Source organism: Globicephala melas, chromosome 2 (genome assembly GCF_963455315.2).
Source record: "Globicephala melas chromosome 2, mGloMel1.2, whole genome shotgun sequence".
Taxonomy (NCBI): domain Eukaryota; kingdom Metazoa; phylum Chordata; class Mammalia; order Artiodactyla; family Delphinidae; genus Globicephala; species Globicephala melas.
In genome coordinates this window covers 8,484,470-8,492,505 of record NC_083315.2, presented here as the reverse complement: position 1 = coordinate 8,492,505, position 8,036 = coordinate 8,484,470, and positions in this window count along the sequence as shown.

Sequence of the window (8,036 nt, the reverse complement as noted above, 5' to 3'; positions counted from 1 at the left end):
TTCTTTGGAAGCCAGTCAATCTTTCAGCCTCATCATTTCACTGACACTGCTCTTGTCAGGTTCACCAGTAATCGCGAGCTCGTTGAGCATCCAATGGTCAATTCTCCTTTCGAAACTTACCGGACGCCTGAGCAGCTTCGGACCCAGTGAAACACTGAAGGGGCCACTTCCTGCTCTTTCTCAGCCTCCTCTGCTGGTTCTTCCTCATTCCCTGGGCTCCCCATTCAGTCCTTTTGTTGCAGGAAGGGGGACCCCTTCCAGGGCCCGAGAGTGGGCTTTTGTCTAACACTCGGAAATGAACTGCCCGAGGAGACACACGTGCTGACAAAGCAAGAGACCTTGCTGGGAAGGGGCGCCCGGGCGGAGAGCAGGAGGGTGAGGGAACCCAGGAGCACTGCTCTGCCACGTGGCTCGCAGTCTCGGATTTTATGGTGATGGGGTTAGTTTCCCAGTTGTCTCTGGCCAATCATCTTGCTTAACCCGTCGTCTGCCTCAGGGCCCTTCTGGTGGCTTGCGCAGCTCTTAGCCAAGATTCTAGCGCGAGGGTTTGTGGGAGGTTAGCGGGACATATTGTCTCCCCCCTCCTCCTTTTTCCCCTCCCGAATGCTTCTGGGTTAGTTTTACAAGACATACTATGGGCTGGGGCCTCCTCCCTCCTTGTGGCCCCTCCCGAATGCTTCTGGGTTAGTTTTACAAGACATACTATGGGCTGGGGCCTCCTCCCTCCTTGTGGCGCCTCTCGAATGCTTCTGGGTTAGTTTTACAAGACATACTATGGGCTGGGGCCTCCTCCCTCCTTGTGGCCCCTCCCGAATGCTTCTGGGTTAGTTTTACAAGACATACTATGGGCTGGGGTCTCCTCCCTCCTTGTGGCCCCTTCCGAATTCTCCCGGTTAGTTTTCAGCGGCAGCACCATGTTCTTTATCGGGACCTCGTGATGTGAGACAGCTCAGGCCAGCGGTTATCATCGTGCCTGGCCCAGGCGGGTGGTTTCGGTCAATGGTTGCTTAACACTTTGACATCTGTCTTCTATAAACTCTAGTTCCCTCGGTAATCTCCGGCCTCATGATGTTAAGTTCCTTCTGTAAACTGGTGATCCCTAAATTTATATCTCTGGCCTGGACTCTCCAATAAATTCCAAACCCTGTGTATCCAACTGCCTACTTCACGTCGTCACTAGAGTTTCGAACAGACATCTCAGAACAGAATTTCTGACCTTCCCTCACAGCGGAGGCCCCTCCAGAAGATCTGTCCATGTCCTAACCCCTGGAAAGGGTCATTGTGACCTTGTTTGGAAAAAGGGTCTTTGCAGATGTCGACTGAAACGAAAATACATAGGAGAATTATGTTTTATTCGGCGGACTTGCTGGCCATAAGCCCAGGAGAGAGAGAGCCTCTCAGAGAGGTCTGAGCGACTGTAAAGGAGGAGGGGCCAGGATATAGAGAAGTTTTTGCCAAAAGAAAACCAAAACCAAACCAAAACCAAACCCAGGTAGTTGGAACGTCAAAAGACTACCATTAGTTACAGAAAAACGAGCTGGCCCAAGTTAATGAATTTAGCACTTTTCTTTTGTATGGGAAGATGCAAGAGTCTGGGCTCCTTGAAATCATTCCTCTGATGTGCACCCTAACTATCTAGGGCTGGTATCCCGTGTTTTCTCCACCCTGAGTCCCCTCAGGGCACACAGTCTGGGGCGGCTGCAGTGACTGCTGGAGGATGGCCACAACATCCTTTGTTTCCTGATATGGAAGGTGACATTTTTTTGTCCACACAGATGTGATTAAGGATGTAGCCGTGAGCTTATCCTGGGTGAGCCCTAAACCCAAGGAAGAATCTCTCCAGGTGACTTTGACATATCACTACCCTCATTCCCATCCCATTGAGAACCACTGATTTCTGGCGTTTTTGTGGTGAAGGTAGGGTAGGGAGGAAGGAAACAAGAAAAAAAAAATCACACACGCACACGCACACACACACAGCACTCATTTCCATTCCTTTAGCTCTGACTTATAATTTCTGCATCTGTCCCATAAAGATCATGGTCTTCTCTTATGAAAATAATTTAAGTAAAACAGCATAAAGATATTTCTAAGGGCACAAATATAATTAAGCTGTGTGTTGAAGTCATAATACAAACCTCTTATAAATCATTTCCAGACAAAGAGATGCAAGTTTATTTTCTCCAAGCCCATTTCTGGTGTCAGCCATAATTAAAACAAGTCTGAAGAGTTGAGAAAACGTGTGGTGCAGAGAGGTTTTTAATCTTTCAGGAGGAGCTAGAAACTAAAGGCTATATATGTACAAATTCAGCAGAAAAGGAAAGGATAAAATTATCCCTTTATGCAACTGTTAGGATTGAAAAATGTCAAGAGGTCTAGGGTAAATTGTCCAACATGAAATGAAGATAAATCAACCAACACAACTTCACACACTTCTTGGGTACCGAATTTGTGCAGGGCTGTCTGCAAAGTACAGGGGGAAATAGAGAGGGATGCGGGTCAGCATTCACGTTAGCAGAGGGTTCACAGTCTAGTTAAAGAGGAAGACAGTAAGCACCTGGCAAGGGCTTCAGGATCTGTACAAGGCATTTCTCCACGGGGAGTACATGCAGCCAGAGGGGACAGGGGACAGGGAGAGAAGCTGGTACCAGAGACCCTGGGAGCTGGTGGGTCAGAGGGAAACACTATAAACCAGGGGAGGGAAAGATCCTTAGAAGATGTGTCAAGTCCAGAATTTCTCTGCCGTTTTACAATTCAAGTATTTGGGGATTGGCTGTTTCTCTAAAATACCACTTATAACCTGCTGGTTTATCCTTGCACGTCAGAAGAGCAGACTATGCCACAGGGTACCTGTAGGCCCAGGCTTGCCAGGTGCCCAGGGCTCAGCAGTGAGTGATGAAGAAATCTTCCTCCCAGCCGGCCCTACTTGGCAGGGCCGCGTAAGCAATGCTTGTTAATTGATTCTCAGTGAGTGCCCTACGTATGAACCTTCAAGTGTCGAACTTTCCCAGATGAGAACGTGCGTTTTCGTGTCCAATCACGTGAGTTAGTTCACGTGTCCGGCATACACTGTCATGTGAGCGCATCCTCTACAAGTGGTTGCGCTTTTGTGTACTTTACAGTACTGCATAGAGTACAGTAGTACAGTATCTTTATTTCAAGCTAGATCTGCGAGAGGACAACCTCATTGAACTCCTTGCTGTGCAACACGAGCTTACTAATGAAGATCTGATGGAATCTGCCTCCAGAGAAAGGACGAGGAGAGACGAGAGGACGAAGTAAACTGAAAAACTGAAGAGATTCACGACGCAGGAGACGGCAAGGGGATTTTCTGTATTTGAGGAGGCACTGTGAGTTTCTGAGGCACGGGACCTGAACGTAGACTGGTAGACGAAGGTTGCAGCAGCCATTCAGAATGCAATCCAGTGCTACCGTGTCATCTCTGATGAGAAAAAAAGAGCTACTACCCAGACATCCCTGGATCGTTTTTCAAGAGGGTAGGTAGACTTGAATTCAGCAAGGAACCAGAACCTGTACCATCCACGTCAGGCGTGCGTGAAGTTGCAGCTGGCCCTCTGTCTCCTATCGCTGACGATCCTTCAGCTCTACCATCGCCCACCTCCTCTCCCTCCTCCAGTCAGTAACTCTTCTTGCCAGTTCACTCGATGCCAGCCCCTGGATGCCAGCTGTTGTACTGTACTACTGGGCTTTTCAAGGTACTGTACTGTAAGATTAAAAATATTTTCTTTATTTTTTATTTTTTTTTTTTGCGGTACGCGGGCCTATCACTGTTGTGGCCTCTCCCATTGCGGAGCACAGTCTCCGGACGCGCAGGCTCAGCAGCCATGGCCCACGGGCCCAGCCGCTCCGCGGCATGTGGGATCCTCCCGGACCGGGGCACGAACCCGTGTCCCCTGCATCGGCAGACGGACTCTCAACCACTGCGCCACCTGGGAAGCCTGTTTGTTTTTTTATGTATTATTTGTATGAGACTATTCTAAACCTATTACAGTACAGTACTATATAGCTGATTGTGTTAGTTGGCTACCAAGGCTAACTTTGTCGGACTTATGAACAAATTGGACTTACGAATGTGCTCCTGGAACGGAACTTAAGTACTGGGTTTGAGCCAACACTTGTCGCCTCGAACAGGAGTGAACATTTAGGTTTGCAGCATTTCAAGGATTAGTGTTCAACAAAACTGAAGGTGAGTGAACTGGAGACAATTAGAAACACCTTCAATATTTCTGTTTCAATGCCTGAGTATCCTACAGCCATACAAGTGGATACTACATGAGGGTTGAAGTGATCGGGGATAGTTCTGGCATTAAACATGATAAGAAATTAGGTCCAGGGTATATTAAGTGAAAAGAAACATGTTGCACAACAATATATCTACTTAATGCCAATTTTTAAAAATCTCCATTACCCATTTGGCATTTCTCTTAGTTTTGTTCACCTCCATTATTTCAGACTCTGGAAATTCTCTTTCATTCTTCCCTTAAAATATAAAAACTGCCATGAAAACACTATGGCCGGAGGCAAGGCAGTCTGCCCAGCCGAGGACAGTGGTGTGACGTCCTTCACCTGCCCCTTAGTGTCACCGTGTCTGCAGTCTACCTATGTGAGTGGCTTGGTCACCACCGAGCCAGCCTGTGTATGTATATATGTACGAATGTGTGCCTGCTTGTGTTATACATGGAGAGAAAGCGAGTGTGGTAAAATGTCAACAACTTCACATTTCTAGGAGAGTCCATTCTATTTCTTCAACTCTTCCATGTTTAATTATTTTCAAAATAAAAAGCTGGGGAAAAGAAATAAATGTTCCCTGGACTTGAAGCACCACCCCAAAACTTCTTAATGTAGGTAGACTTACTAGACCGATTTCCCTGGCATAAGGTGGCCATGGCCACTTACTTTTATAACTTATTATTTGTAATTTTTTTACTTTTTTTTTTTTTTTTTTTGGCCGTGCTGCATGGCTTGAGGGATCTTAGTTCCCTGACCAGGGATCAAGCCCGTGTCCCCTGCAGTGGAAGCGTGGAGTCTTAGCCACTGGACCGTCAGAGAAGTCCCCCCGGCAATTCTTGAACGTGTCTAGACACCTGTGAACTCCCCATCTTACTGATGGTTTCACTGGATGAAGGCCAGACAGTCCACCGACTCCCAGTCTTTCAAGACACGGAGACTAAACCAGAGGCAAAATGACATTCTGATGCTCCACTTTTAAGACTAGGGCTTTGTGGGTTTTCCTGGTGGGCCCTGGCATGTTTAATAATTGCATGGTTCACTGTGGATCTTTAATGAGAAAAGGTACAAATTACCGTTCAAAGTAAATTATATTGTCTACACAGCCATTCCCTAAGAGGGAAAGGGTGAGTTGGTGTGGAAATGAGCAGCTCAGGGAGATATACACCCACACACACACACACATGTGCGCACACGACAGTTAAGTTTCTGAAGCATCAGTATCTATGCCTGCTTTATTCTAAAAATTAAGAATAGTCTAGTATAGCTATTCTGCTCTTTCTTTACAGAATAACACTGTAAAATTTAGAATTCAGATTAACTCTTTCAAGGGTAATGCTAAATTCAGGCCGGAAACTGCTGGCTTATACGTCTACAATCAGAATGATTTTGAAACACTCGCATTTATAAGGCATGCAGAATTTGTAAACTACAATATACGAAGGCATGCAGAATTTGGAAGGCATGCAGAATTTGGAAACTACAATATACTAAGGCATGCAGAATTTGGAAACTACATCATAAGGCATGCAGAATTTGGAAACTACAATATACTAAGGCATGCAGAATTTGGAAACTACATCATAAGGCATGCAGAATTTGGAAACTACAATATACTAAGGCATGCAGAATTTGGAAGGCATGCAGAATTTGGAAACTACAATATACTAAGGCATGCAGAATTTGGAAACTACAATATACTAAGTTATTTAAAAATACTGAGCCCCAAAGTACATATTGCTTAACACAGTATTTGCTTCTTTTCCTGGACTGAATCACAATAAATCCTTCAACACAGCCTGTGCAATTAACAGACCCAGCTTTGATACTCACTGGCAAATGACTCATCTCCTGAAAGAATTACTGAGCTCCCCAGGGTCCAGGCTCTGTAGGCTGTCCTCACCAATGCCGTGCATTCTAACAGACTGTATCTTTGGATGCCAAAACATCATAGGGTTGAAAGGCAGTAAATCTCTATACCAAGATGAACATGCCTCAGTGTGGAGTTTTAAAGTGCTACCAGAAAGTCAAATAATTGCCTATTTATTAACTGTTCACCGAATTTTAAAACAGTCTCCATAGATTTTGCCAAGAACTCAAATATTCAGTGACAATCACTCGATTCTTCAAAGAACGTGCAAGATAACTTGGGGGGTTTTTCTTTGTTTTGTTGGACCCAGATGTCAATAAACAGACTGGTCAAGACTTGAAAATTCCCGGAAAAGCTTGTGGTAAAAAGCAAGGTCTCTCCCTCCCTCGGTGCCTCTGCAACGAGTGTGCCTAGCCACACAGGGCGCTCACTTAAGCAGGCTTCCCTGGTCCCACCCCCCCACCCCCCAAATTCTGATGCTGTTGGCCTGCGGTGGGCCCAACAGTTTGACTGGGACAAGCATCCCCAGGTGATTCTGATGCAGGTGTGACGTGGACTCGCTCTCTAAGAAACACCCCTTTAAAGCCCCGTTCTTCCAACTCGATTACACGGACTTCTAAGTACCCAGCATTTTCCTTATAAACATGAATCTTCGCGAAGATGACTTCCTCAAGTGCATCATTCAACTGGCTCACTTCCTCTCAGCAGACCTGCCACCAAGGAAACCATCAGCATTCAAGACATGATCAACATTGAAAGGAGTTCAGATTTAGCCGTCACGCCTGTATTTAAAGAAAGAAAGAAAAAAAGCTCAACAGTATGTTTCTCTTACTCAGGTTTCCAACACATTTTATTTTGCAGACCACCTGCTTGTAGCTTTTGAGGACCAACATGGGTTTCAATTCCTATAAAACGTCCAATTAATTTCAGTTCTGCGGCAGCCCCTCGGTCCCGCGCACCGAACTTATGGCTTGAGTTCCAGTAACACGTGCGAAGAGGCTGCGCTTTGGCCCCTGAAGAAGGACGCGTCCAGGGTGGAGCCTCTTCCAGGGCTTCGCCTCCCAGGTGGTGGTTTCCTTTGGCAAGAAGTCTGGCTGTTCTCTCGGCTTCGGCGCCTGCACGCAGGAAGTGCTCAGAAGCTTCCAGCGCAGACGCGTGAGGCATCAGTGCACTTGTGCTTGAGGACAGGAGCCCCCTCCTACTCATTCCATAGGGGAAAGTATACGGAAGCCTCTGTTTTTAAGTTAACACCGATAAACACCTTTTTAGATTGCCTATTTGTTCTAGAACTACAAAATTTACCTCAAGAAAATATAGGTCCCGTGAAAGACTTAAAAGTTTTATAAAACTAAAATCTAGTTTTCCCCCAATAAACTGTGTTTTAGCCAAAACCCTCCCGATGCTTCTAAAATAATACTAAAAGGGGCATCTGATTATACAAGAGCAATAACAAAAATTAAATATTTATTTGAATAACAAGTTGGAAGTCCGAGCTGCACAGCTGGCGATACGCGTTTCCACACAGATCACAGGAAGCGTGCACGGAAAAGTACTGGCGCAAAGGACAAAATAATGCTAAGGATCAGGCTAAATAGCTGCTGATTTTAAGAAATCAAAAGGCCTGAAATCACCATACAAAATATAAAATGTATTAAACACTGCTATCCACAGAACAGTCTTTATTTTTGATTATATTTAAAAATTATTTGTGTAGCTAATTATATGTTGACTTGTAAATGAGTATTATACACGAACCCCCTTTCGGAGGGCAATTCCTTGCTGCGCTATCGAACATCTAATTACATTGCAGAAAGTGTCCTTTTTTGCTATCGATAAAGAAAACAGTTAATATTACTGTAAGTATTAGGAAGGCTACAAATAAAAGAAGTAACATTTCTTTTTTGTCTTCAAAGTGCTT